The 27,980-nt window shown below is 41.2% G+C and overlaps 1 protein-coding gene across 29 annotated transcripts in view; it reads right to left on the bottom strand.

Moving 5' to 3' along the window:
* DELTA-ADR (delta-adaptin) overlaps window positions 1–27,980 on the bottom strand; it is a 55,025-nt gene that overhangs the window by 6,790 nt on the left and 20,255 nt on the right. For 9 of the 29 annotated variants that reach the window (XR_016077322.1, XR_016077321.1, XR_016077323.1 and 6 more), the window contains 2 exons: window positions 22,440–22,616; window positions 6,046–6,137 (listed from right to left, as the gene is read on the bottom strand). The gene's annotated coding sequence lies outside the window, so the exon portion shown is untranslated. Of the gene's footprint in view, window positions 1–860; window positions 1,224–1,641; window positions 1,734–6,045; window positions 6,138–22,434; window positions 22,617–27,980 lie in introns of those variants that run through there. The other 20 variants (XR_016077329.1, XR_016077327.1, XR_016077324.1 and 17 more) reach the window with 12 other exon arrangements.

The raw sequence follows: 27,980 nt of genomic DNA, 5'->3' as shown, positions 1-27,980 counted from the left end.
AACAATTTTATGCTATTGAAACAATTTCTAATAGTATTTTAAGGTTTCAAAAGGCAGTTCTGAAATCGTATTCAATATATAAATTTGCAGGTAAAACAAGCGTACGCCTGTCCACTACAGTTGGATTATAGGGGTGGAGATAGGATGGACCAGCTGGTTGGTCCAAACCAACTTGGTCTGGCTGGATTATAATGGGTTGCCCGATATGAGAAATGTCAACTACATAGATTGAGTGTGTGCTTTTGTCCATTCAACGGGCCCAGGTTTTTGTAGAACCAGTAAATTCAGGTATGGACTGGCCTTTAATCGAAGGAAGAGTTTCAATCAGGCTAACAAGAAAAGATTTGAATAATATCTTTCTTGGACTATGGAGTAGGGATTGAGAAGGGTTCCCATTTTGGCCTTGGCTAAAACCTTGGGCTGCATTTGGTTTCGATGAAAAATCTAATTTTCATAATTTCATTAATGCAAATGCATGAGAATGCAAATCTGATTTAGTTTTGCACTTCTTTGTTTGACAGGAAAAAGATAAGTGTAGCAAATAAAATGCTAAGCTTAGATTTTTATTAATTACTTTGGCCCAAATTGACATAAATCTGTACCGCGTGTGGGACCTATATAGGCATCAAAATGTGGGGTCATGGATACATTTCACAAGTAGGCTCTACCTTTAAAACGAATTTATTAGATTTATAAAAATCAGTCTTGCAATCGTAGCTTAAATATTTTGACCCTACTAAGATATATGCTTGCATATACATTTGTACCACGTGTGAGTCTGTGAGACCTACAAAGGCAACAAAATGTGGGGTCACAATATGTGAGACCTACATAGACATTTGCCCCACCTATAAAATGAATTTATTTAAATCCACAAAAATCAGCTTTATACAAAATTGTGAACTAGGGTCCAAAGATGAGCCCCCTAACATTCAAGTGGTCTCTTTGCCATTTCGCAAATATCATGGAAACATTCCACCCTGTTAATTCATTCACTTCTAACATACAAACTAGCTGAAAACAAATCCATGAAATTCAATAACCAACAAGAAAATGCCTTTTTTGTCAATCCCCAAAACCACCTAACCAAGTGAACAAAACTCAATCTATCTATTGACTTTAGATGAAAAATGTAGACTCAAATGCCTTCAAAAGATTTCAGTAGTAACCCTCACTTGATGGCAAGAGACTCAAGTAGACCTAATCAGAAACCTCCTGGCCTCCTGCCACAACCAATACAAGAAAATTATAACTTTTTATTTTATTTTTTTTTTTTCAGAGTACTTGCTTCTAGCTATCACCGTTAATGTGATAGGTGTGATATGACTAGAAAAAGTTAGAAAAATATATTTAAGTGACAGGTGTTGCATGACAAAAAAAAAGGTGAGGCTTTTAAATGGGCTAATGCAATTTACACAAACAACTAATAAAGTACGCTAAAAACAACTACCAAATGAATAAACTAAAATTCGAAAAATCATAAGTTATATAGAGAAGGCAAATACAGCCCAAATGGTTGAGAATTGGAAAAAAGCTATGCTAAATATAGAAAGGTCTATATAAAATTTAGTATGTTGTTGGACAGCAAGCAAGTACTAAATCTTGAACATTATGAGATAAAAAGTCTAAAATTTAGAACACCTTTGTCAACAGCTGAAGGAAGTCCACCATCACCGCTAGCCATATGGTGGAAGGCATGGCTTTGAGATTAACCAATATTTTCTAACAAAATGCTGCGGATAAAAGCAAAAACACCAAGGCAAAATTTCCTCACCATAGTGAGAGTAAAGACAACAAGAAAAGTGCATCTCAATATGTAATGTTTAACATAATGATGTTTCTTCTTCCCCTTTTTGGGAGGAGGGGGGAAAACTCAACAAGAATTGCTGCTTGCACTCATTTTCATCCATAGCAGTCCCAAAGCTCTTGAAAAATTGGTTTAGAGTTGAAAGACTAAACTACATGTTATTATCATCTTCTAAACCCCACCTAGATTATTATTATTATTTTTCACAATCATCAAATTGAAACAAGCATCTTACAAAGATTGGCAAAAGACTAACAATAGAGAAAACTTAGAGAAATGTAAAACCATAAGAAACGAAGTTAAAAAGATAGTAAGTGAAGTTAAATTTAAGGCAATATGATGACCTCTGTCATAAATCAGGTACCAAAGATGGAGAAAAAGGAATTTATAAACTTGCAAAAATGAGAGAAAGCAAGGGTACAGATTCAAACCATGTTAGGTGCATTGAAGAAGAAGACAAAAGAATATTGGTAAAAGATGAGAAAATCAAGGTAACATAGAAAAACCATTTTGCAAATATATTAAATGAACAACATATAGAGAGTACTAATGGAGGATAGATTAGTAATTTAGTATATAAGTAGTATTAAAATAACATGTACCTTCATATTAGAATTACTGAAGTGAAAGAAGCACCAAATAAGATGAAGTAAAAAGTGTTAGGACCCAATAGCATTCCAATAGAAATGTGGAAAGGAAAGGTATGGAGAGGTAGGCTTGTTGTGGCTAACTAGGCTATTTTAATAAGATAATGAAAGAAAAAAAAAATGTCTGATGAATGGAGAAAGAGCAATATGATGCCTATACTTAAGAACAAAGGTGATATACAAAATTGTAATAACTATCAGGGGATTAAACTCATGAGTCACATTTTGAAATTTTAGGAGAGAATAATTAAACAAAGGTACAACAAGAAACAAGTATATTAGAGAACTAATTTAGATTTGTGCTATGGATATCAACCATAGAAGCTATCTTTCTTCTAAGACAATTAATAGAAGTTTAAATAGAAGAGAAGGGATCTTCATATGATTTTCATTAATTTAGAGAATGCATATAAGAGAGTCTCCAGAGAGATAATATGGTGGATCTTGGAAAGGAAAGGAGTTCCAAATAGGCATATAGGCCTAATTAAGGATATGTATAAGGGTGCAACAACCAATGTTAGATACCTATGGGAGAGACATCAAATTTTACACTGCTGATTGATCTTCACCAAGGTTCAGCACTTAGCCCTTATTTATTTGCACTAATCATAGATAAATTGACTAAACATATTCAAGATTAGATCCCATGGTGCACGTTGTTTGTTGACAACATTGTTTTAATTGATGAAACTAATGAAAGATTAAATGCAAAATTAAGTTTATGGACAAATACCTTAAAAACAAGAGGTTTTAAAATAAGTAGGACTAAAATAGAATATACGATATATAAATTTAATGATAATAAGAGTGCAAATCATAGTACATTTAGGATTAGAGGTCAAGAAATAACTCAATTTGACCTTTTCTAGTACATTGGTTCAATACTATATAACAAGGAAGAGATTGAGGAGGATGTCATCCAAACAATCAAAGCAGGATGAGCAAAATGGAGAGGTGAATCCAAAATCTTATGTGCTAGGCGAATACCACTTAGATGAGGTCAAGAAATAACTCAATTTGACCTTTTCTAGTACATTGGTTCAATACTATATAACAAGGAAGAGATTGAGGAGGATGTCATCCAAACAATCAAAGCAGGATGAGCAAAATGGAGAGGTGAATCCAAAATCTTATGTGCTAGGCGAATACCACTTAGATTAAAAGAAAAATTATATAAAACAATTGTAAGTCCAATTATGTTGTATGGAGCATAATGTTGGGCAGTCAATAAACATGTCCAAAAAATGAGTGTGGCAAAAATGTGTATGCTGAGATGGATTGGTGGAAAAAACTAGAAAGGGTGATAGCACCCATAAGAAGAAGAGGTCTATTGCAAGTTGAAGGGCCTAGAAGGGGTAAGGATAGACCAAAAAGGACAATGAACAAAGTAGTAAAAAATGATTTTTTAAGTGCTAATAATCTAACAATGGATATCGCATTAAATAGAACGGAGTGACGAAACAGGAATCATGTAGCCAACACCAGATAGTTGGGATAAGGCTTGGATGATGATGATCAAAAATACAAGATTCTTAAAGCTATATATCTTAACAATAATAAAGTTCTATCTCTAGTTAATCTACAACTATTTAGTTATCTAATGTGAACTAACAGAATTTTTTCCTTCAAGTGTTAGGTAGGACAACTAATTGGGCATCCTTGCTGATCTAATTTCTGTGTTTATAGTTATGGATGGCCATACTCATGCTGTTCAGCCTTCATTATCAGTTAGAACAGTGCTCCATATCTTGTAAATTGAATGTACTCAATACCGTGTATTGTTTATATAATTCATCCAAGTGAAGCAGACACTTAAAAAGACATGGAGGCAGCATATGAGTTTCTCCAGATCAAGTATGGAATAAGCCAACAATACTTGATTCCATATGGACAATCAGTTGGAAGAGGGCCAACATTGCACGTGGCAGTTCAACTACCAAGGATGAGAAGTTGCATAGTGCTATACTTTCTGGATTCCATGTGCTGTGTCATGCGAATTTCAGATGCTACTTTGACATTTACAAGGTGAGTAGACTATCTTGGCCACTGCAATTTAAAGATGGTAAACCTAGAGTACCTGTGAGGTAAAGATTCTTGGCTGATCAAGATATCAATATACAATGCACTCAGGCAGCACGTAATGGGATTTGATACTCTGGCTCAGAAAAGATATTCTAACAAGAAGATGGCCATCAGAGTGTCAAATGGGATTCCTTTATCATAACTTTTCTTGATGATGTTTTTGATGAGGCCAACTCCTCTAAGATGCCAAGAGAATATACTAGACAGATAATTCCATTATTTGGTTATTAAGAATAAGGTGATGGAGCAGTTCTTATAAGTTACCATTATCCATTGCCATATGCTATGTCACCGCATCAATGGACCTCTCTATATCATTTGAAAAGGCTCCTGTAAGGATATGATCTTGGTTATCCAAACGGTTCAACCTGTTATAGCATCATCCTACTAGTAGACCTCATGTCCATTCACTGTTCACCTAGTCGGTACCTCATATTTGCACTTCAAAGAGTTTTATGCTCTTTTTATTGCCACATAAAGCCTACTAATTATACTTAAACAATGCAGAAGTTCAACAAATTCAAAGGTGAAGAAACCAGTGCTTCTTATCCATGTAAGTGCTTACTTGCCATCCATGGTTCTACATATTCATGCTTTCCAGTTCTTGATCCGTTTAACAGAACATGGGTTAGATTGAAGGAATTTCATGCTTCACTTCACTTTGAGTAATAGATAGCAAAAAACTTTATGACCATTTTGAATAATGGAAAAAGAGGTCTAGGTCAAGTGTATTTTATTTGGTGCTTCATGTATGCAGGGAGTGTGCTGATTACTCTTCCAGATAATAGGCATTGCCTAGGAAGGTTTTACTGCATGAATCAACAAATAACTATGATACTTGTATATATCTGGTACCCATTATGTCCTTGTCTGTACCTGGGTAACATAGACCTCTTTTATGAACCTAACTATTTGGTTTACTGTTTAGGTAGTTCAGGAAGAAAATATGATTTTGTTGCAGAGAAACCCAAGAAAACAGATTCGAAATGGCACTCAAATGAAAATAAAATAGAGATAAAGAGAAAGCAAGCACAGAGAACACACAGATCTACGTGGTTCGACTTATAGCCTACATCCACGGGCGAAGGAGGAACAGAAATCCACTATGTAGTAGGTAATGGAGAAGAAATACAGATTTGTGCTCTCACAGAAAACCCTAAGCCCCAAAATACATCCAATATCTCCCAAGATTCCGCCTTCTGTATACAAGAGAGAAAACCCCCCAAAAAATACATGACTCTTTGTATTCGGTTCGGACCTATAAGATGAATATAGGTCAGGTCCATACCGCCGCGGGGGGTGCAGCCCCCGCACCCCCAATGGTGATTTGTGGTGGGCGACGGGCTTGGGTACGCATCCACCACAAACCACTATGAAATTTTGCCTTCAGGTTTTTCTCAAATTAATTCGGAGCGGATTCATGAAGCGGGTCGCCACAAAGAATTCAAGGCACAAACATAACAGATTTGCATACCAATAAGAATTTCCTTTTCCAGATTATGGGATTACCTGATTCAGGCTTGAAGATACCAACTCAAATACCCATCTTTTGGTGACCTCATCTGCCATGAATACTTCTTTTGAATTTTCACCTCTCTAACCTGCAGAACAGTGTTTTCCATATTTATTAGCTGTCCTATATTAATCTCCCAAAATCAAACCTTCTGTGCACTGGTTTTTAGCACTTCCTGGTAGTTACTAGATTAGCCGTCCTATATTAATCTTTGAGTTTTTTTTTCTGTTTAGAAAAATATTTCATTAACAAAGCAAAAGAAAATAGAAACAAACCCAGTACTCCAAACCTGGAAAACACAGCATCAGAAAACAGATACAAAACAATGACTCAAAACCTCGTCTCTGAGAAAACAGAAAACAGATACATTGAACTAAGGACGTGGCATTTTGTGCTCCCTTATTGATACAAATAAGCAGGATCCAAAATAAGAATTCCACAAAATTCAATCAACAACACACAAATCAGTAAAAAATCCAAGGAGAAAAATGATGAGAACCAGAAATAAAGCCTAATCATCTATGCTTGATCGCTAGCCATGATGCACCATTGCAAGTTCCAGAGTTCGTTTGTTCTCTGGAGAACGAAGGGGGAAGGAGATGCAATCACTTGCCCTATTTTTACTCCCCTATTTTGATGTAAAGTTTGTATTAAGTTTTTGGTTGCAAAATTTACATCTTAAAGCGATGCAAAGTGGGCCCACAAATTCAAATTTGTAATGCCGAAGGAGGTAAAATGTAAATGTGTTGTTAATGTTATTATTTTATCTTTGCTGTTAGTGTGCTGTCAGCTTGTTCTTTTCTTCTTTTAATTAGTTTATTATTAGGGTGTGCCGCCCAGGGGTACAAATGTAATCTCCCATTTATTATTTTGTTATATCATTATAAATAAGAAGCTGGGCGCCACCAGCAATACTTTTTGACTCCCAAACTATTTTCCCTCTCTCTCTTCTCTTCTCTCCTCTCCTCTCTCTTTTCTCTTTCTCCAAGAAAGAAAATATGGTATCAGAGAAAGATTCTGGGCGATAGGAGTCCTTTGTTCTCTTCAGAATCACATTCATCCACCCAGTTTTCTGATTTCTTGGACAGTGAAGGCAAGAAACCCTAACTGGACTGTGTAGAACAACCTATTCCTGTTTCCAATGTTTTAAAACGCGGAGGCGTGATGCGAGGTGTTCCACTACCTAGAGACATCAGGCATAGTTCAGAACGCAAGAGGCATAAGCCTCCCAAACACAAGGAGGTGTAAGGCTCCTTAAGAGGAGGGGGTTAGGAGGAGGATGAAGAGGAATGGGGGATTTCATTTTTTCTTTATTTTTAATAAAAATCTTTTATATTAAGAAGAAAAAAGATGCATAACATTAGTTGAAAGGGGGAGGGGGGGTCTTGTCGAAGTGGAGGTGAGCGAGCAAAGCGAGCTCGCTGGAGAGGGGGGGTCTGGGGAGCGAAGCCCCCCAGCCGAAGGGACAGGGGGCAAACCACTTTCTTTCCCCTTATCCTTTCTTCCCTTCCCTTTCCTTTTATTTTCTTTCCTTTTCTTTTTTCTTTCTTCTCTTTCTTTTTCTTTCCCTTCCCTTTATTTCCTTCCCTTTTTTTTTCTTTTTTCTTTTTTTTCTGTCTTTATATATCAGATGTGCATGAGGCGCTTGAGGCATACGCCTCTAGCACGCCTCATGAAAAAAGCGCAAGAGGCGTACACCTCTTGCACCTGAGTCGTATGCCTCAGAGGTGTCAGCGCCTCTGGTATATGCCTCAGGGCGTTTTGGGAGTGCCTCACCTGGAGGTGCCCACGCCTTTTAAAACACTGCCTGTTTCTTCTGGGCTCTTCCTTGGTTGTAGCACCAAGGTAACCCTAGTAAGAGAGAACCGATGCTGTGAAGACCCTGTTCTCTCTTTGGCCGATACTGTGAAGGCTTTTTTCTTTGGATTCGCACCTTTGAACAGGTGCTGTACAGGGTTGTATGATCCTCTTTGTCACAGGTATGTGCTGTGGTGTGTTGGTATGTGTAGTGGGTAGCCCAATGAGGACTGAGATTTAAATATCTAGATTGTTTGGTTGCTGTCAGTGAGTTTCAGCAGTATTTTATTATTTCTTTCTGAACTATTTGATTGTTCCTGGACTGTTTAGTTGCTACTGTGCATTTCATGGTGTTTGGTTTGGTGTTTAGTGCCCGGACTGAGACTGTGAAAGGTACTAGTTCAGTGGGGACTGGTCGTGTGCATCTGTAAATCAGTTTCTTGACTTGTAGTTTGTGTTGCTCTCAATGGCAAATGATGACTCTGCCTCATCCAGGGTTACATCAACCCATGGATCAACTGGTATGGAAGGTGAAACCATGATGTTTCCTATGCCAATTAACTCTTTAAATGGCCTAAACTACCTGGAGTGGGCCAAGTGTGTAGAACTGTATGTAACAGTAAGGGGAAAAGCCAATTACATAAATGGAAGGGTGAAAGAACCCAAGAGTGGGCCTAGGCGACTAGGCGACTAGGCGATTTTAGAAGTCGCCTCACCCAATGACAAGGTGCTTTTGTATCAGGCGCTCACCTATATATATATATATTATATTATATTATTTTTGTTGAAGATTAATTAGTTTTATGATGTTTTTCTGAGTAGATGTTTTATGTTAGTTGTTAGATAGGAGGTGGGGACCACAGTAGTTATGCGAGTCCAAATTTTATTATGTTTTTGAGTGTTATATATGCTGCTTTATGTTTTGCCGCCCTATAAGGGCATAGTCGTCTTTGTACTGTTCTATTATTTTAGTATAAATAATAAGTGAAGGGGGCGGCCAGATTGTTGCTCTCTTTTCTTTCCAACTTCTCTTCTTCTCCTTCTCTCTTCCTTCTCTCTTCAAGAAACTACTTTTCTTTTATAGTTTTTAATTCAGCAGATTTCTACTTGGTATCAGAGCATCGGCTAGGGTTTCTTGAAGCATTCTCATGCAACCCTAGATCAGCCGACTGCATGAAGCAGTAAAGGGCTGATCAATCTGCTATAGATTGCCCAGTTCTTGGAGTTTTTGGTGGGATCTAGTCATCAGGAAGGTGATCTACTGTTCGGCATCAAAATCAGGAAGAACTGGAGTACGGGGAAGAGTCCCAGAAAAGTTGGACTCTTTGTTTTTTATATGATCTTGGGCGCCCAGGTATTGTTAGTTTTCTTTTGATTTTCTAAAGAGGGCGGTTTGGTTTCTAGAATTTTCTGTTGGGAGGCATGGGGAGGAGAGAGATTTCCCTCCAGGTAGGGTTTTCTTCTTTCGGAAGGGTTGGTTTTTGTGTGTGATATTAAATTATTTTTTGAAGGTCTCCAATCTATTTTTTTCTTACTATTGAATTGTTTGAAGATGGAGAGTTGGAATACCGAGATGAAATCTACCGGTACTGTGGGACTGGGTGTTGGAGGTAGTAGTGATATTTTTGGGTATGGGATCATAACTACAGTAAAACTTGATGGTACAAATTATTTGGAGTGGGCACAATCAGCTATGATGGCTATTGGTGCCCGTGAAAAATTAGGGTATCTCACTGGGGAGGAGAAGAAACCTGATACAGACTCTTCCAGATGGGTGCAGGAGAATTACATGGTAATGTCCTGGCTATGTAATTCTATGTTACCTCATATTGCAAAAAATTTCCTATGGGCTAATACTGCTAAGGAGATTTGGGATGGAGTGACTGAAACCTACTCTTAGAAGCAAAATGAAGCCAGAGCCTATCAGTTAAGAAATCAGGTGATAAGTATGAAACAGGGAAAAAAACCTCTTGTTGTGTATTTCTCCATGCTGAAAACCCTATAGAAGGAAATAGATCACTTAGAAACTGTGGTATGGGAAAGTGTAAATGATGCAGCAACTTATCACAGACTGGTAGAGAGGAATAGGGTTTTTGAGTTCTTGGCAGGGCTGAACCCTGAATTTGACATTGCTAGGTAGCATATTCTTTCTAGGGAGGGTGTGACACTCTCTCAGGCCTATGCCTTTATCTCTATAGAGGAGAGTAGGAGAAATGTAATGCTGAGACAACCTGGGATTGACCAGTCGGCTATGGTAGGTACAATAAAACCTAAGCCGAATGGAGACAAAGAGTGTACTGTGACTAGAAGGGAAGATAAGGACTTGGTGTGTGATTATTGCAAGAAGCCTAAGCATACCAGGGACACTTGTTGGAAGCTTCATCCAAATCTTATGCCTACTCGGATAAGAAACAAGAAGGGAAATGCAAATGTAGCCACTACAGGAGACTCTTCAGCCCCTCTCTCCCAAACTGATTGGGAATCCATTGCAGTAGCAGCAGCGAGAACAGAATTAGAGGGGTTTGGACAGCTTATGAGTAAGAAAGATTCACCTAACTCTAGCCTTCCAAATGGACAGCAGAATGCAGGAACCAACTACACCACTTCCTTTGCACATATAGGTAGTTCATATGCAACTGCAAATCTTGCATCCACTTCAGGTAAGGAGGGACCTCCCTGGATTATAGACTCAAGAGCATCTGAGCATATGACTAATGCCCCTACCATTTTCAGTTCCTATCGGTTGTGCTCTAGTAGAGACAGAGTCTCTACAGCAGATGGTTCACATATGCCCATTACTGGGAAGGGGAGTTGTTAGATAGGAGGTGGGGACCACAGTAGTTATGTGAGTCCAAATTTTATTATGTTTTTGAGTGTTATATATGTTGTTTTATGTATTGCTGCCCTATAAGGGCATAGTTGTCTTTGTACTGTTCTATTATTTTAGTATAAATAATAAGTGAAGGGGGCGGCCAGATTATTGCTCTCTTTTCTTTCCAACTTCTCTTCTTCTCTTCTTTTTTTTTTTTTTTTTGATCAATAACATCAACTTCATTAAATTAAGAGAAGAGAGGGAAAAGAATACAAGGGGAGATAAAATAACTTAGCTCCCCAAAAACAGAAAACACAGGGAATGCAAAGAAAATTAAAAACTAGCCCAAAAAACAGCCTCCCTATTCACTCCTTGCTTGGCCAACCCATCCGCAAATGAGTTGGCACTCCTCTTCACCCAGCTGTACTGAATCTCAATGTCCCTACCCAGCCATAAGAACTGTTTTTTCTCATTGTTAAAGTTCCACAAACCACTGTCCTCTGTCTTCAACCAATTAACCACCACCTCCGAGTCACCTTCCAGAATCAAACGGCTGATATTTAGATCTTTTGCTCTTCAAATTCCTTCAAGCGTTGCAAGGATCTCAGCCCTAAGAGAGTCACCTTCTCCAATAGGGCCAGAGAATAAAGCAGTAACAATCCCTTCCTCATTCCTGAAGACTCCTCCAATCCCAGAGGGCCCTGGATTCCTTACACTGCTGCCATCAAAATTCAGCTTTATAAAGCCCGAGGGGGGGGGGGACCAGAACGGACAAAGAGTCTTCTTGCATCTAGCAGTGAAAGCAATCTCTTTCCAGTTTCTTAGCAAGTCATCCATAGGACAATCTGAAAACAACTCCAAAGATTTTAGCCAGTGGACCGCTCTTATGAGGATTCGATCTAACAAATCTTCCAAAGTTTTTTCCTTGTCAGAAAATATGCATGAGTTTCTTTCTTCCCACAAAGACCAGCAAACCGCTGCCCTAATACACCTCCACATTGTCTTCCCTCGCTTCTTAGGCCAACTGAAAAAAGGAGAAAACAAACTTTGGACAGTCTCCGGAGGATACCAAGAACGCCCAAAACGGGAGAAAACCCACTCCCAAACAGATTTAGCAACCATACAAGAGATCATGAGGTGGTAGCCAGATTCCCCATCAGCTTTACAAAGAGCACATCTATTAGGAAGTAGACAATAGTTGGGTCTCTTTCTTTGGAGTAAGTCTAAAGTGTTGATTCTATCCAGGAAAATTTCCCAACAAAAAAACCCCACCCGAGGAGGAATAGGTCTGCTCCAAATTTCCTTAACTGGAAAGGACAACCCCAGAGGGGGTAGGAGGCTGAGTTAAGGTTTCAAAGAAAGAAGCACAAGAAAAGGTACCAGAGCTAGAAAGGGTCCAAAATCTGGTGTCTTCCTTAGCAGGGTTTAGGAAGACACCCTCAAGGGAGGCTAGCAGAGCTACCAGGCTATCCAAGTCCGTATCCCTAATTGCCCTACGCAGGCCAAGGTTCCAACCAAAGCCCGAAGTGGAAGCTGAAGGGACTAAGAAAGAAGAAATGGGTTCATTTTTCAAGTCTGAAAGAGCATACAAGGAAGGAAACTTGTCTTTCAGAGGAGAATCCCCGACCCAAAGATGTTCCCAGAAATTTATTCGGTTACCAGAGTTTAGACCATACCTGATCCAAGGGGAGAAAACTAGAAGCAGATTGTGGATGGATTTCCAAGGAGAAGCAGCTGAAGCCCTTGCCAAGATTCCAAGATCCCAGCCATTGTCTTCCAGCCCATGAATGCTAGCCACAATCTTAGTCTACAATTTATCCCTTTCCTAAGCGAACCTCCACAACCACTTCCCCAAAAGAGCCATGTTCCTTTTCTTGAAATTACCAATCCCCAGACCTCCTAGTGTTTTACACCTAGAGACCACCTCCCAACTCACCCTATGATCTCACTTCTCCTCTCCAGGCTCCCAGAGAAAGTTCCTTAATAATTTTTCAAAACGATTTGAAACCTTTGAGGGGATCTTAAACACTGACAGAAAGTAAACAGGAAGGTTAGCTAGGGTAGATCTAATGAGAGAGACTCTTCCACCTAAAGAAAGATAACTCCTCTTCCAAGCCGCTAGCCTCTTCTCAAACCTCTCCACTACCGGAGCCCAAAAGCTAATACTCTTAGGATTATCTCCTAAAGGGAGGCCCAAATAAGTCAGGGGCCAATCCATAATAGCACAACCTAGCTCATCTGCAGATTCCCTTAGGTCTCTTTCGTTCACATTCACTCCCGCCACACAACTCTTGTCAAAGTTTACCTTGAGGTTAGATATCTGCTCAAAAAGTTGTATTGTCAACTTTAGATTCCGGATCCAACTGAGGTTCCCTCCTTCACAGAAAATGATAGTATCATCTGCAAACTGTAGAAGAGTTAAGGGAACCTCCTCCCTTCCTACTCTCCACCCTCTTATTAGATTCCTCGAGTCTGCTCTATGGATCAATCGCCCAAACACATCAACAATAAGGGTGAAAAGAAAAGGGGAAAGAGGATCTCCTTGTCTTAGACCTCTCAGTGCCGGAAAGAAGTCAACCACATTCCCGTTCACCAGGATAGAATAATGGCAAGTCCTAACACAGCCCCAGATCCACTTGCACCACCTGTCACCAAAACCAAAACTCCTCAACACCTCCATCAAGAAAGACCAATCAACCAAGTCGAAAGCCTTCTCCAAATCCAATTTGCAAACCACTCCCTTCTTCTTTGACTTTCTAAAGCTCTCCAAGCTCTCATTTGCAATGAGGATCTGATCGGTGATCTGTCTTCCTTCCACAAAAGCACTTTGGTTGGGTGTAATAATAGAAGGGAGCACCTTCTTTATCCTGAGAGACAGCACCTTTGCAATGATTTTGTACAAGCTAGTCACCAGACTAATAGGTCTAAAATCTTTTGGTTGAGAAGCATCTTTCTTCTTTGGGACTAAGGCAATGAAAGTTGAGTTCAAGCCCGGGTTTATTACACCCCTCTTGTGGAACTCCTCAAAAACCGATGTAAGATCATTCTCCAAAATATCCCAGCAATCCTGGTAAAAGGCCATTGTGAACCCATCTGGACTCCGAGCTTTTGTCCTATCCATAGAGAATACTGCTTCCTTTACCTCCTCCATATCGAACCTTTTTTCTAGCCACTCTCTCTTCTCTGCACTTAGAGTCGGCCAATCCAAACCCTCCAACCACACTCTCTCATTCAAAGGCCTTCTAAAAATAGATTTGAAGTGGTTTACTAGGGCCTCTGCAATTTCAGCCGGGTGAGACAAAACTGCTCCATCAACTTCCAAGTTAGAGATGTAATTCTTCTTTCTCCTTCCATTTGCCACTGAATGGAAAAACCTTGTGTTTCTGTCTCCCTCCTTTAGCCACTTACACCTAGATATTTGCCTCCAATTGATTTCCTCCTTAATCAGGATGTCCTCCATCTGCCTCCTTAAAACCCATCTCAACTTCCTTTCTTCCTCTCCAAAGGAGCCTCTCTCTTCCTTCAGGTCCAAATCCTCGATTTGCTCCACCAGAACTTGCTTTCTTTCTTCTAATCTTCCAAACTCCAGCCTATTCCACTCCTTTAATTGAGATTTTAGGTATTGGAGTTTCTTGTGGAACCTCATTCCCTCCCAATCAACTACCGGATTAGCTTGCTCCCACCACTCTCTGATTTTCTCAGTGAAACCCGGATGAGTCAACCACATATTTTCAAACTTGAAAGGGGTAGGCCCTACTCCTCTTAATTCCTCCTTGACCAAAACTATTGGCCAGTGGTCTGAAGTAAGTCTAGGGAGAGCCCTAGAAGTAATATTGCCCCAATGTTCCTCCCAATCTGTTGAGAACAAAAATCTGTCCAACTTAGAGCAAATTGGCTGTGATTGAAGGTTGGACCAAGTGAAGTTATTATTTAGGAAAGGAAGTTCTTTGAGATTAAAAGAGTCCACAAATTGGTTGAACTTCCTCATACTTGTTGTCACTCTCTGTCTGGGGTTGTTGGTTTCCTCCATAAATCTCACTACATTAAAGTCCCCTCCCACACACCAGGGTCCATCCCAAAGGCCTCTAATGTCACTCAATTCTTCCCATAATTTCTCCCTTTGCCTATAGTCATTGGGGCCATACACATTTGTTAGTACCCATTCATATCCATCGGCCACCTGTTTGAACTTCAGGGAGACAGAGTGATCTCCAATTAGCTCCTCCATACCTAAGAGTATCTCTTCTTTCCACAGGGTCACAATCCCTCCCGAGGAACCCCACGAAGGAGCAGCCACCCACTTAATACCTCTAGAACTCCACACACTCCTTGCCCATCTGCAATCAAAACCCATTCTTTTGGACTCCTGAAGCATAACCACATCCGGATTAAACTTCTTAATTACCTCTTTGATTGTTGCTCTCTTCCTAATGCTGCCCAACCCCCTCACATTCCAACTTAGGATTCTCATTGTAAACTAAAAGCCTTAACCCTAACTCCTCCAAGAACTATTTAGACCCTTTTCTTCTAATCCCTTTCACTTCAAACTTCTTGTCCCCCTCAATATCTTTTTTTAATCTCTCCACTTCACTCAGCCTTCTAAACTTCATCTTGTTGTCCTCTTTATTTTGCATGTAGGCTTTTAGATCATTCGGGTTCTTCAGCTTGCACCCCAACTTTTTCACAAACTCTGCAACTGACTCTTCCCCATTAGTTTCCTCTTTTTCTAAAGAAGCACTCTCCTCACTCCTAGGAAGCTTCTTGCTCCTTCTCACATTACCTCCAACCACAGCCCTGTCTGTCCCCTCCAGGCTCCCTCTCTGCAAATCCTTCCTTTCCACTTCACCCAAGAGGCTTTCTAAGATTTCCCAAATTATTGTCTCTCTGCAAGTTTCCTCACCCACTTCCCCCCCCTTGTAGACTCCCTGTGGCTTTCAGACCAAGGGCTTCCGACTCTTGGTTGGGAAGAGAATCTGGTACAAGAGATACAGAGCGCTCATCAGTATTCAAAACTGAATTGACAGAGTTGAGGGATTTACCTGAGGTAGAGAAGTGAGGAGAGAGCAAAGGCGAAGGAGAGGTAGTCACTTTCTTTTTTGAGAAATTAGAGCACTCTATCAACCAGAGATGGGGGAGGAAAATCCCTGTCGCTGTATCAACACAAAGACCCCTTTCTGTACCCAAATATGTACCTCTCTGTGAAGTACCCTTGTTCCGCGCTCTGAGAAGACCCGAGCTACCTCCTTTTCGGCCTCTTGCAAAGCACTAGAACTAGGGGGGGGGGGGGGCTCAGCCAATATTGGGTTAAAATCAAACACCCACTCCTCCCCCTCCTCCTTTCCTTCCCCCACCGAATCCCCTAAGAACAAACAGTCCAGGCTAAAAGAATCCTTGTTCTGACCTTTAGATAGAGCTTCAACTGCCGCACTGCCTAAACTCCTACAGGCTTCTGAACTTTCATCATGATCAAAATCTGAACCGCAGCACCTTGATCAGCCTCTTCTTTCTCTTCTGGTCTACCTCTCGAATAGCACGGGTTCGGGCGATCAGAAATGCTAAGATTTTGCGCGTCGCTGGCTGCCCGTTGGACCCAGCACAGAGGCCGGCGTCCTTCAACCTTGTCCGCTGACTTCGCCCCTCCACAGTCGAGAGGGCGAGACTTAGACGATGATAGATGAAAGTTGCCATCTATCATCGCCCTATGCCTGCCCCACCCCACGTGATGACTTAAGTTGCCACGTGGGCTTTTAAAACCGAAAGTAGGCTCAACCACTGACCCGACCGGCTCGACCTTCCTTAAAGCCGGTTCGGAGAGAGACTTAGAGCACAAACGGCTCTTTCCCAACTTAGCCACGTTAGAATAGGACGGGCCACCCTCTTTAAACAACCCCTCTTCAAAAAAATTTGAAAAAGAGGCCTTAATAGGAAGGCTTCGAGACTTGGAGCGCCCCTGCGACTGTTCCCCTTCCTCTGTAAATCGCCCACACACAACAGGCTTTCCCTCCAGCCCCTGAAGGCCACGTGTACACCCCCCTGCGAGCTCGTCAGTTCCTTCAACCTCTGGTCGTCTTCCCCAAAGCAAGGCTTCAACTTCTGAAGCTAACCAGACCTTGTACCAAGCACCTTCTGAAAGAACTTCGAAGATCCGCGGCAAGTTCTCCGGTTTGATCCCAACAACCTTAAGTTCCACCGCTCTCAAGTTTCTTAAGTTAGCCTCCAACAGAACTCCACCCAATGCTCTAGTAATTTTCCCCAGAATAAGATCATTCCAAAGGTTGAAGGGAAGACCGAGAAGTTTAATCAAAAAACTGCCGGCTCTGGGTTCAACTTCATTGCAGTCTGGAGCCCAATTCTGGACCTGAATCAAACTTCCTTCTACAAGGAAAGAGCTGAAGAAGAGATTCTTATCTCCAATATCTAGTAAGGCTTTCTTTTCAGCAAAAGGCAGCAACATTACATCTTCATCTAAACCCAACTTCTCTGCTAAAACTTCTAAGACTTTCGTCCAATCTTCTATCACCCTTTCTGCCACTAAGACAACCCTCTTCTCCCAGCTCCCACTCCCTTCTTCCGAAGCTACTCGTCGGAGGACAGTCGAGCTGGACACCAAGACTTCAGGGTAAAGCTTTGAGCAGGGCACAGAACAAAACTTCAAGCCAGGGGCTTCTTCTACTCTACCTTCGACCTCCAAGAGAAAAGCCTGAAGATTAGAAGCGAAAGAAGCCCACCCTCTCCGCTTCAGGCCTTCTGGAATACACATCACTTGCTTTTTGTTATTACCAAAGAGTTCGGTGACCATTATGAACCACCCTTTTCCATTCCTTTGTAGCACAGATTCGAACCTCTTGTTCTCACAAGTCAACGAGTTTCTCCAACCTTCTTCCCGAAAGGAATTTACAGTTCCATCTACAAAACCTTTCAACTACACAAAAGCCTCCTCTAGTAGGAGAATCAACGCCTTACTCCCTTCTCTGATTTTCAAGAGAGCCTTCCCCTTTGTCCTTCCCTGCTCAAACAGGAAGGATTTGGCTTCAATGAACAACTCCAGTCTCCATTTCCCCGCCAGCTTGAACTTCCTCTCCCCTCCCATACCTCTCCAAAAAAAAAATAATAGCAAGTTCTGTTAGGAAGGATAAACCGGTTGTAGCCTAGACTCCTTTGGGAGAAGGTTTTGTTAAACTAAGTTTTGATGGCAGCTTTCTCTTCTTCTCTTCTTCTCCTTCTCTCTTCCTTCTCTCTTCAAGAAACTACTTTTCTTTTATATTTTTTAATTCAGCAGATTTCTACTATTTTTTTGAATGTGCACATGTATTATATCATTTTATTGGTTTGCTTTATTTTATCAGAATACACCCTATTGTATGTTACCATTTTTTTATTAAAGTAATTCTCTTTTACATTAAAACTATGAAAGTTTCTTTTGGGTTTGAGACATTGAGTTTTGAACCGAGATCTGAGAAGAGAAAGCAAGGACTGAGAAGTTACCATTGTTCAGTCCAAGTAGTCCAAGACCTCCCAAGTACGTTTCTTCTTCTTCTTCTTCTTCAAGAAATATTTTTGGGATGAAAAACAAGGGCTTCGCCTCCTCCTCCTTCCTAAAATCACACGGTACTCCTTTCTTACTTTTAACAACCCTCCTCCTCCATTTTTTTTATCCTGAAACAGGGTCTCCACCCCCTTAAACACAGTCCACATCGTCCTCTTGGACAACTTATGTTGGGAACGAAACAGGGGCTCCGCCCCCTTATTTTTCTCTCTTTTCTTAGCTACACTCCCCCATTTTTGTTGGCATGGATGCTAGCTTAAGGCATTTTATTGCTAATAGCTAGCACACATGTATGTTGGTTTGTATAAACCAATAAAGTAGCTTAAGAGGGGTAAGAATATTTATTTTATACTTTCAAATTCCATTGCCTAGGCGCCTTGAAAACTATGGTGAGGCTTGCAGATGGATCATTTTCCTCCATTGCAAGCCAGGGATCAATATCCCTTCTTCATGGCCTTAACCTGAATAATGTGTTACATGTTCCTCAACTTCCTATCAACTTGCTTTCCATTAGTAGTATCACAAGCTCTTTAAATTGTAGTGTAACCATTTTTCCTTGTTCATGTGTTTTCTAGGATCTAACTTTTTGGGAAGACGATTGGTAGAGGAAGTTTAGTGGATGGTCTCTACATTCTTGACAACAAAGCTAGTCTTTCGGTGTCATCCTCAGAGTCATTTAGTTAGTCAAATAAGTCAAATTTTTTTGTGGCATAGCCAGTTGGGTCATGTTTCATTTGAAATAATGAAGCCTTTGTTTCCTTTTTAAGTCATGTTCAGTGTCAAATTTTCAATGTCAAACTTGTCAGTTGAGTAAACAATGTAGAACAACATTTCATATAAATAATAAAAGATCAAGTTTTCCTTTCCATATTGTGTATTCTGATGTATGGGGACCTACTACTATAACCTCTAAGGGTGGGTACAAGTACTTTATCACGTTGATTGATGATTTCTCCCGCTATACATGGGTATTTCCCATGCGTAGCAAAGACGAAGTTCCAAAGATTGTAAAAGACTTCAAGAGGATGGTGTTTACATAGTTTCATGTCGAAATCTAGATCTTTCAATCCGATAATGCAAAGGAATATTTCCATGGTGAGCTCAATAAGTTCTTTGCCTCTCATGGGTCTATTCACAAGAGCTCATGTGCAAGAACACCACAACAAAATGGTGTTGCAGAAAGAAAGAGCAGACACCTACTTGAGGTAGCACGAGGGATGATGTTACACATGAATGTAACAAAAAAAATTTGGATGGGTGCTATACTTGTAGCTGCTTATGTCATCAATCACATGCCCTCCAGAGTGTTGAACTACATGGCCCCTCATCAGTTATTGTTCCCCCAGTCTCCTTTATTTTCCATTCCCATGAGAGTGTTTGGTTGTCATGCCTTTGTCCATGATTTGTCTCCGTCTCATGGTAAATTAGACCCTTAGTCTATTCCATGTATTTTTCTAGGGTATCCCTCCTCTCAAAACGGTTACCGGTTCTTTGATCCCATTAGTCATAAGTTTTTTGTCTCTATGGATGTTTCCTTCTTTGAGTCTAAATCGTTCTTCCCTGCTTCTCCTCAGGGGGAAAGTAGCGTGGAAGAGGAGAAGAAAGTCTAGGTCCGTCAAGTCTCTCTTCCTTCTATTTCGGACCCTGCTCCCTTTTGTGTCTTCCAAGTTCCAACGTAAACGCCGTAGAGATCAACAATGTGACAAAGATGTGGAGCCACCAAACATTGAGCAACCGACACCTTCAAACTCCTAGGAGGTAAGTTCAAATGAACTAGGCCCCAATGCACCTGTTGATACCCCTGCTCCCATTTTGGTTGTGGACGACCTTGATATTCCCATTGCTCAAAGAAAGGGAGTCAGGTCATGCACTACCAAACACCCCATTACCCAATATGTTTCCTATGATCACATTTCCCCCTCGAACAGAGCCTTCCTATTTGCAGTTGATTGCATCCCCGTGCCTAGAAATGTTGCAAAGGCCTTAAAATACCCTAAATGGGCAGATGTTATGAAGGAGGAGATTAATGCCCTCCATAAAAATCAAACTTGGGAGTTGGTGGATCTTCCAAGGGGTGTAAATGGGTGTTTACAGTTAAACACAAGGCGGACGGGACAGTTGAAAGGTACAAAACAAGATTAGTAGCAAAAGGGTACACTCAAGTCTATGGGGTTAACTATGATGAAACGTTTGCTCCAGTAGGTAAGATGAACTCAATTCGAATTCTTCTATCATTGGTTGCTAACCTTGACGAGGAATTGCATCAATTGGACATAAAGAATGACTTTTTAAATGGTGACCTAGAGGAGGTGTACATGGTTCAACCCCCAGGATTTTGTGCCAAGGGAAGTGAAAATAAGGTGTGCAAGCTAAGAAATCCTCTTTATGGTTTAAAACAATCTCCCTGGGCTTGGTTCAGTAAATTTCATGTGGTAGTCCAGCAAGTAGGATTCAGGCAATGTCAGTCTGATCACACTCTCTTTGCGAAGAGATGTCAGGAACAAGTTACTATGTTGATAGTATATGTGGATGATATCATCATTACAGGAAATTGGAGCTCAAAAATACAAAAGTTGAAACAGTTCCTAGCATCTCATTTTAAGGTGAAAGATCTGGGTCCATTAAAGTACTTTCTTGGAATTGAAGTTTCCCGCTCAAAAAGGGGCATCTTCATTTCTCAGAGGAAGTACGCCCTTGATTTGTTACAAGACATAGGCAAGTTAGGTGCAAAGCCAGTAGATACTCCTGTGGATGTCGACCATAAATTGGGTGACTGTGATGGTGAACCTCTGAAAGATGTGAAGCAGTTCCAAAGGTTAGTGGGAAGGTTGCTTTATTTGTCCATGACCCATCTGGACATTACTTATTCAATTGGGGTTCTGATCCAATTCATGCATTCCCCTAAGAAACCACACATGGAGGCAGCAGAGAGGATTCTTAGGTATAAGTATCCAGGAACAGGTCTGCTATTTAGTAAACATAATCATTTGAAGGTGGAAGTCTATACGGATGCTGATTGGATAGGTGTTGTGGATGACAAAAAGTCCACAAGTGGGTACTACACATTTGTGGGAGGAAATCTAGTGACATGGAGAAGAAAAAAACAAAATGCGGTAGCAAGGTCAAGTGTTGAAGCGGAGTATAGGGCTATGGCACATGGGGTGGCTGAAGTACTGTGGCTAAAAAATGTTCTAGGGGAGCTTGGAGTTGCTGTTTATAATCCTATGTCTCTTTACTATGACAACAAGGATGCCATAAGCATTGCCAGCAATCCTGTCCTACACGAGAGGACCAAGCACATTGAAGTAGGCAAACACTTCATAAGGGAAAAATTGGAAAAGGGAGAAATTTGTACTCCTTATGTCAACTCCAAGGAGCAACTAGCTGATGTCCTCACAAAGGGGCTTCCATATTCGCGACACAATGAGTTGTGTGACAAGTTGGGCATGATAGACATATTCAGCCCAACTTGAGGGGGAGTGTTGTTAGTGTTATTATTTTATCTTTGTTGTTAGTGTGTTGTCAGCCTAGTATGCTGTCAGCTTGTTCTTTTCTTCTTTTAATTAGTTTATTATTAGGGTGTGCCGCCAAGGGTATAAATGTAATCTCCCATTTATTATTATGTTATATCATTATAAATAAGAAGCTGGGCACCGCCAGCAATACTTTTTGACTCCCAAACTATTTTCCCTCTTCTCTTCTTCTCTTCTTCTCTTCTTCTCTTCTTCTCTTCTTCTCTTCTTCTCTTCTCTCTCTTTTCTCTCTTTTCTCTCTCTCCAAGAAAGAAAATAAAATGAAAGAAAATGGTACCAAACTTGAACTGGGTACAAACTTTGCACCTGGCCAAAGTTTGCACTGCAACCAAACGCAACCTTAAGTGAAAAACATCAGACTCATGGTAACATTTAGCTCTCCTTCAAAGATGATAAACTATTCCTACTTTTTTCACTATTGTATATAGAACAAAATCCGTAAAGCAAATCATATCATCATTTTTGTAACAACTTCTCTTTGTCTTAAGAAAGCCAAAACACTTGCATAACTTTTTTAATGGCTATCACTAGCCAAAACCAGTATGTGTTTATTTATGCTTGGATCTTAAATGATGCTCAATAAGTCAGTAATTAAGTTCAAAAAAATTAAAAAACAGAGGAGAAACAACCCACAGTCTCAAAATATCATAGGGTTTTTTGTATATAAGAAGAAAGGAGAGTGTGAGAGGAGCAGGACCTTACCGCAGCAGCACGAGCAGTGAACACCAGTAAAAGGATATGCAGAAAGGGCTTGAACTTGAAGAAAGGTCCACACTCTCTCTTTCTCTCAAAACCAGGGCTTGAAGAAGAAGAAGACCATGCCAGAGATAGAGTTGATGACCGGTCAATGGTCGGTCCAAACCTTGCTGGAGTTGGAGCCTGGAGGGAAGAATAAGCAGAAAGAGTTTGGAGCGCGAGAAGGAAGAAATCACTGCACTCTTTCTACATTTTTTGTTCTTGAAATAGAAATTATATCTAAACCATTGATTTCAAACCCATATCTATGGTTCAAATGGAATCTTAAACATAATATTAACCCACATATTTTAGTGTCAATTATAATCTGTATGTAGAAGCAATTTTAACATCTGGCACTTCTTATATATATAATTGTGAGATATCCATGTGTATCAATTTTAGTACATGCCACAAAAATAACATATAGTGGTGACGACAAGAAATGCCACCATTAAGAAAAGTAAAAACACCCCTAAATCCCAACTTTGTTGTAAAATCAACTATTTAAAAGTTTTAAATGTCATTTGAACACTTTCTGACACAAAAAACTAATGGCATCCTAATTGATGGGTGAAATCAGTAACTTAACTCCAAAGTACGAGGGGTGAGTAAGTTAATAGGGATACCCAAGGGGAGGTCTCGATATTTGACCAAAACCCCAATAAGTAATTTACCCCTATCTTTTTTAGCATTATCTTGTATATTATATAGATAAAAATAGCTTCATTCGTATTTTTTGAAGGGACAAACTCTTACTGCTAAAGGCACTTTGGTAAAATACCTATTTCCTAATTCTGTCTGAATGAAACTGCAAAGGTATAAGTAACAGTCCATCTCTGCAGCTATGGTTATATTTGTTGTTGAAGTTTGACCTGCCATAGAATTCTGTCTTGTTCGTTGACTGTAGAGTAAAGTAGACAGCAAGAAGTAGGAGAGGAAAGAAGAAAAGAGAGAAGAGAGAAAAGAGAGAAAGGCTGGTTCGAATTAGGGAAAAAAGTTAATCCCTTGATTCGGCCAGACCTATTATTATATTATTGACTTATTGAAAAAGACTTGAGTGCCCTTCTTTAAGTAAGAGGCACTCGAACTAACATAACAGTACACATCAGCATTCTCAACAAGTACAAAGACTGAAATACCCCTTCACTAACACCACTAACACTCCCCCTCAAGCTGGTGAGTATATATCATATAATCCCAGCTTGTTACATATGTAGTCCACTCTCCCCCGACTCAAGCCTTTTGTAAACAAGTCTGCCCACTGGTTTCCCGTACTAACATATGCAGTTTCTATCACCCCATTCAGCACCTTCTCTCTCACAAAATGACAGTCAACTTCGATGTGCTTGGTTCTTTCATGAAACACTGGATTGGAAGAGATATGAACCGCTGCCTGATTGTCACAGTAGAGCTTCATTGGAGTACTGATGTCATATCCTATCTCCTGTAGAAGGTTCCTCAGCCACACTAGTTCACAAGCAGTATGTGCCATGGCCCTATATTCCGCTTCTGCACTGCTTCTTGCCACAACTGTTTGCTTCTTACTTTTCCATGTTACCAGGTTACCCCCCAGAAAGGTGCAATAGCCTGTGGTAGATCGTCTATCAGACATAGAACCTGCCCAATCAGCATCGGTGTATCCTTCTACTACCAGTTTTCCACCACTTCTGTACAGCAAACCACGACCAGGAGCTCCTTTCAGATACCTCACAATCCTTAGCACTGCATTCCAATGTGGGACCAAAGGTTTCTGCATGAACTGACTCACCACACTAACCGCAAATGAAATATCTGGCCGAGTAATGGTTAGATAGTTTAGTTTGCCTACAAGTCGTCGGTATCTGCCAGGCTCTTCAAACACTTCACCTATATCACTGCTCAGCCTCGTATTTGTTTCCATAGGTGTCTCAGCCGGTTTAGTACCCAACAATCCTGTTTCTTCCAGTAAATCAAGCACATATTTCCTCTGGCACAAATTAATGCCATGCTTAGATCTTGCTACCTCTATGCCCAAAAAGTATTTCAACTTGCCAAGGTCCTTTGTCTGAAAGTGTTCCTGTAGGAATGCCTTCAATCTGTCAATGCCCATTTTATCATTCCCAGTCACAACGATATCATCCACATACACCACCAATATTATTTTACCTGCCGAAGAGTCAAGACTGAAGACAGAGTGATCAACTTGGCACTGTTTCAGACCAAACTTCTTGACCACCTCACTGAACCTACCAAACCATGCTCGAGGGGACTGTTTAAGTCCATAAATAGCCTTCTTAAGTCTACATACCTTACCATCCTCCCCCTGAGCAACAAACCCAGGTGGTTGCTCCATGTAGACCTCCTCGAGCAAATCCCCATGCAAAAAGGCATTTTTGATATCGAGCTGATGGAGAGGCCAACCAGACATAGCTGCAAGGGAGATGACGACACGAACTGATCCTATCTTAGCAACCGGGGAGAACGTCTCCGTGTAGTCAATGCCATAGGTTTGGGAGTACCCTTTGGCAACCAGCCGCGCCTTCAGGCGCTCAACACGACCATCTGGCAAGTACTTAACACTATACACCCACTTACAACCGACAGCCTGCTTCCCAGGAGGAAGAGCGGTGAGATCCCAAGTGTGATTATGATGCAAAGCAGAGAGCTCTTCTTCCATAGCACGGCACCACTCTGGAGAGGTAAGGGCTTCCTGGACATCCTTAGGAACAACCACGGAGGATAACAAAGATATGAACTGGCGATGGGAAGCGGAGAGGTGGGTAAGTGAAACAAAATTGGAAATAGGGTGAAGGGTGCAAGTACGCTTACCTTTCCGTAAGGCAATAGGAAGATCTAGGTCGGAGGCTGGTGTCGAAGCTGGAGCTGGATCTGTCGACGGTGATGAAGCTGGAGGAGCTGCAGCCGGTACACGTGGGCGATGTGTATACACGTGACGGATGGGTGGACGGTCAACCAATGGTGGCACCGGAGGCAAGGACGTAGGCATGACTGGAACCAAAGGAGGTGGATCAGCCACAGGAAGAGGAAGAGGAGGTGGTGATGTGGGGGAAGCAGCAGCACCGGACCCCACGAAGAACGGAGTAGACTCAAAGAATGTAACATCAGCACATACCAAGGAACGACGAGAACTAGGATGATAACACTTGTACCCTTTCTGAGTTCGGGAATAACCAAGGAAGATACACTTCAGGGAACGTGCATCTAACTTGTCAGTCCCGGGACTCAGATTATGAACGAAGCAAACACACCCAAATACCCGAGGAGAAAGCGAAAACGGAGACATGTTGGGGAATAAGACACTAAAAGGAGAACGACCATCAAGGATAGACGTGGGCATCCGATTAATTAAGAAACAAGAGGTGAGCATTGCATCGCTCCAAAAAGTTTTGGGAACATTCATGTGGTGCATGAGGGAGCGTGCCGTTTCTACAAGATGGCGGTTCTTTCTCTCAGCAACCCCATTTTGTTGCGGAGTATAGGTACATGAAGTTTGGTGTATAATCCCATGGTGGTTCAAGTATTCTCGAAAAGATGAGGACAAGTATTCACGACCATTATCAGAACGGAAAATTTTGATGTGAACACCAAATTGATTGCGGATCTCAGCATAAAATTTCTGGAAGATGGAAAATAATTCACTTCTTTCTTTCATTAAATAGAGCCACGTCATTCTTGAACAGTCATCAACAAAAATAACAAAATATCGGTATCCATTATATGACATCACTTTATAAGGACCCCAAACATCTGAATGAATTAAAGAAAAAAGACTCGACACACGGTTATCGACCCTAGAACGAAAGGGAACACGATGGTGTTTCCCAAATTGACAAGACTCACAATCTAAAACAGAAAGTTGACTCAATGAAGGGACTAAGGACTGCAACACTTTCAGCGAAGGATGACCAAATCTACAGTGCCACTGGAGAGGAGAAATGGATGACTGAAGAGCCGTTGACGTTCGTCCACCACCATCAAGATAATACAGTCCACCGGCTTCATGCCCTCCACCAATCTTCATCCCCGTCTTGAGATCCTGAAAAACACACATAGAAGGGTAAAAAGTGATGGAGCACTTAAGTGACTTGGTCAGCTTACTAACAGACATAAGATTAAATGGAAGCTTAGGTACATATAAAACAGAGGATAGGGATACAGGGTCTAGGTCAACATTACCAACACCACAGATAGATGACGTGGAGCCATTAGCAAGGGTAACAGATTGTGATGTTGAGCAATGAGTGAGAGATGAAAACACACCTGGAGTTCCCGTCATGTGATCGGAGGCTCCAGAGTCAATAATCCAGGGGTTGGGTGTGGATGCCAAACAAGCCAAACCTGAGTGTGCAAAGGAAGCTGTGTTCTGCTGCGACTTGGATTGAACAAACCTCTCATACTCATCACGAGGAACACTCACCATCTCCTTGCCTGGACCATCTGAGGGAGTAGAAGGCATCGGGTCAGCTGACCGTTTCTCCTGTGTAGGGCTGAAACTGGTGTCACTAGTCATGGCATGGTTGGCCCACGTCGAGGGAGGACCATGTAAGTCATAGCAGTAGTTAATGGTATGTCCATCCAAACCACAGTGAGTACACTTCCGTGGACCCGAGCCACGTCCTCTACCACGAGCTCCCCCTGAATCTCTGCCTCCAGTACGACCACCACCACGGATGTGTGTAGATCCACCACTACCACTCCTGCCAGGCTGGGTTCCTCGAGTCCCACTTCTGCCACCTCGGCCTCTTGACACTGCAAATGCTGATTTATCGGAGACATTAGAGTCCATAGATCCAATGGAAGCCCTCCGAAGACGAGCAAACACCTCCTCTAAAGATGGAAGAGCAGATCCCCCTAGTATCTGGGCTCGTACTGGTTCATACTCAGACTTCAGCCCCACCAGAAACCGTGTTACATCAAGCTGCTCTCGCTGTTGCTGTTGAACTTTGACATCTGAAGTGAGAGGATGATAGACATTTAACTCATTACGGATATTCCTCACATTGGCATAGTACTCCTCAAGGCTCTGATTTCCCTGTTGCAGATTGAAGTATTCCTGATACAGTTGATATACCCTAGTGGTATTATCCTGACCTGAATACAGTTTCTTGGCATGATCCCACACCTCTTTGGCTGTGTCAAGAAACATGAAGTTCACACTGATTTTGGGTTCCATACTGTTCCACAACCATGTAATGATCTGTGCATCTTCCTGTTCCCAGTCTTCATACTCCTGAGAATTAGCGGGGGGTTTCTCCTCTCTTATATGCTTCACTTTCTTCTTCGCCTTCAGAAAAACCTCTACAGACTTGGCCCAAGGGACATAATTCTCTCCATTCAGTTTAATGGAGGTCATTTGGACATTCAGGTAGTCAGTAGATATCATGACACTAGGTTTACTATCACTGTTATCTGCCATTGCCGAACTCCCTTAATTCTGAGCACTGAATTAGGAGCACTACACACTGCACACTACACACAGACACTTCATCGAAATCTGCACACTGA

The sequence above is a fragment of the Nelumbo nucifera genome, chromosome 6 (assembly GCF_055504915.1).
Source record: "Nelumbo nucifera cultivar China Antique chromosome 6, China Antique-T2T, whole genome shotgun sequence".
Classification (NCBI taxonomy): domain Eukaryota; kingdom Viridiplantae; phylum Streptophyta; class Magnoliopsida; order Proteales; family Nelumbonaceae; genus Nelumbo; species Nelumbo nucifera.
Note: the sequence above shows the minus strand (reverse complement) of the source record. Positions and strands in the feature narration are given on the sequence as shown.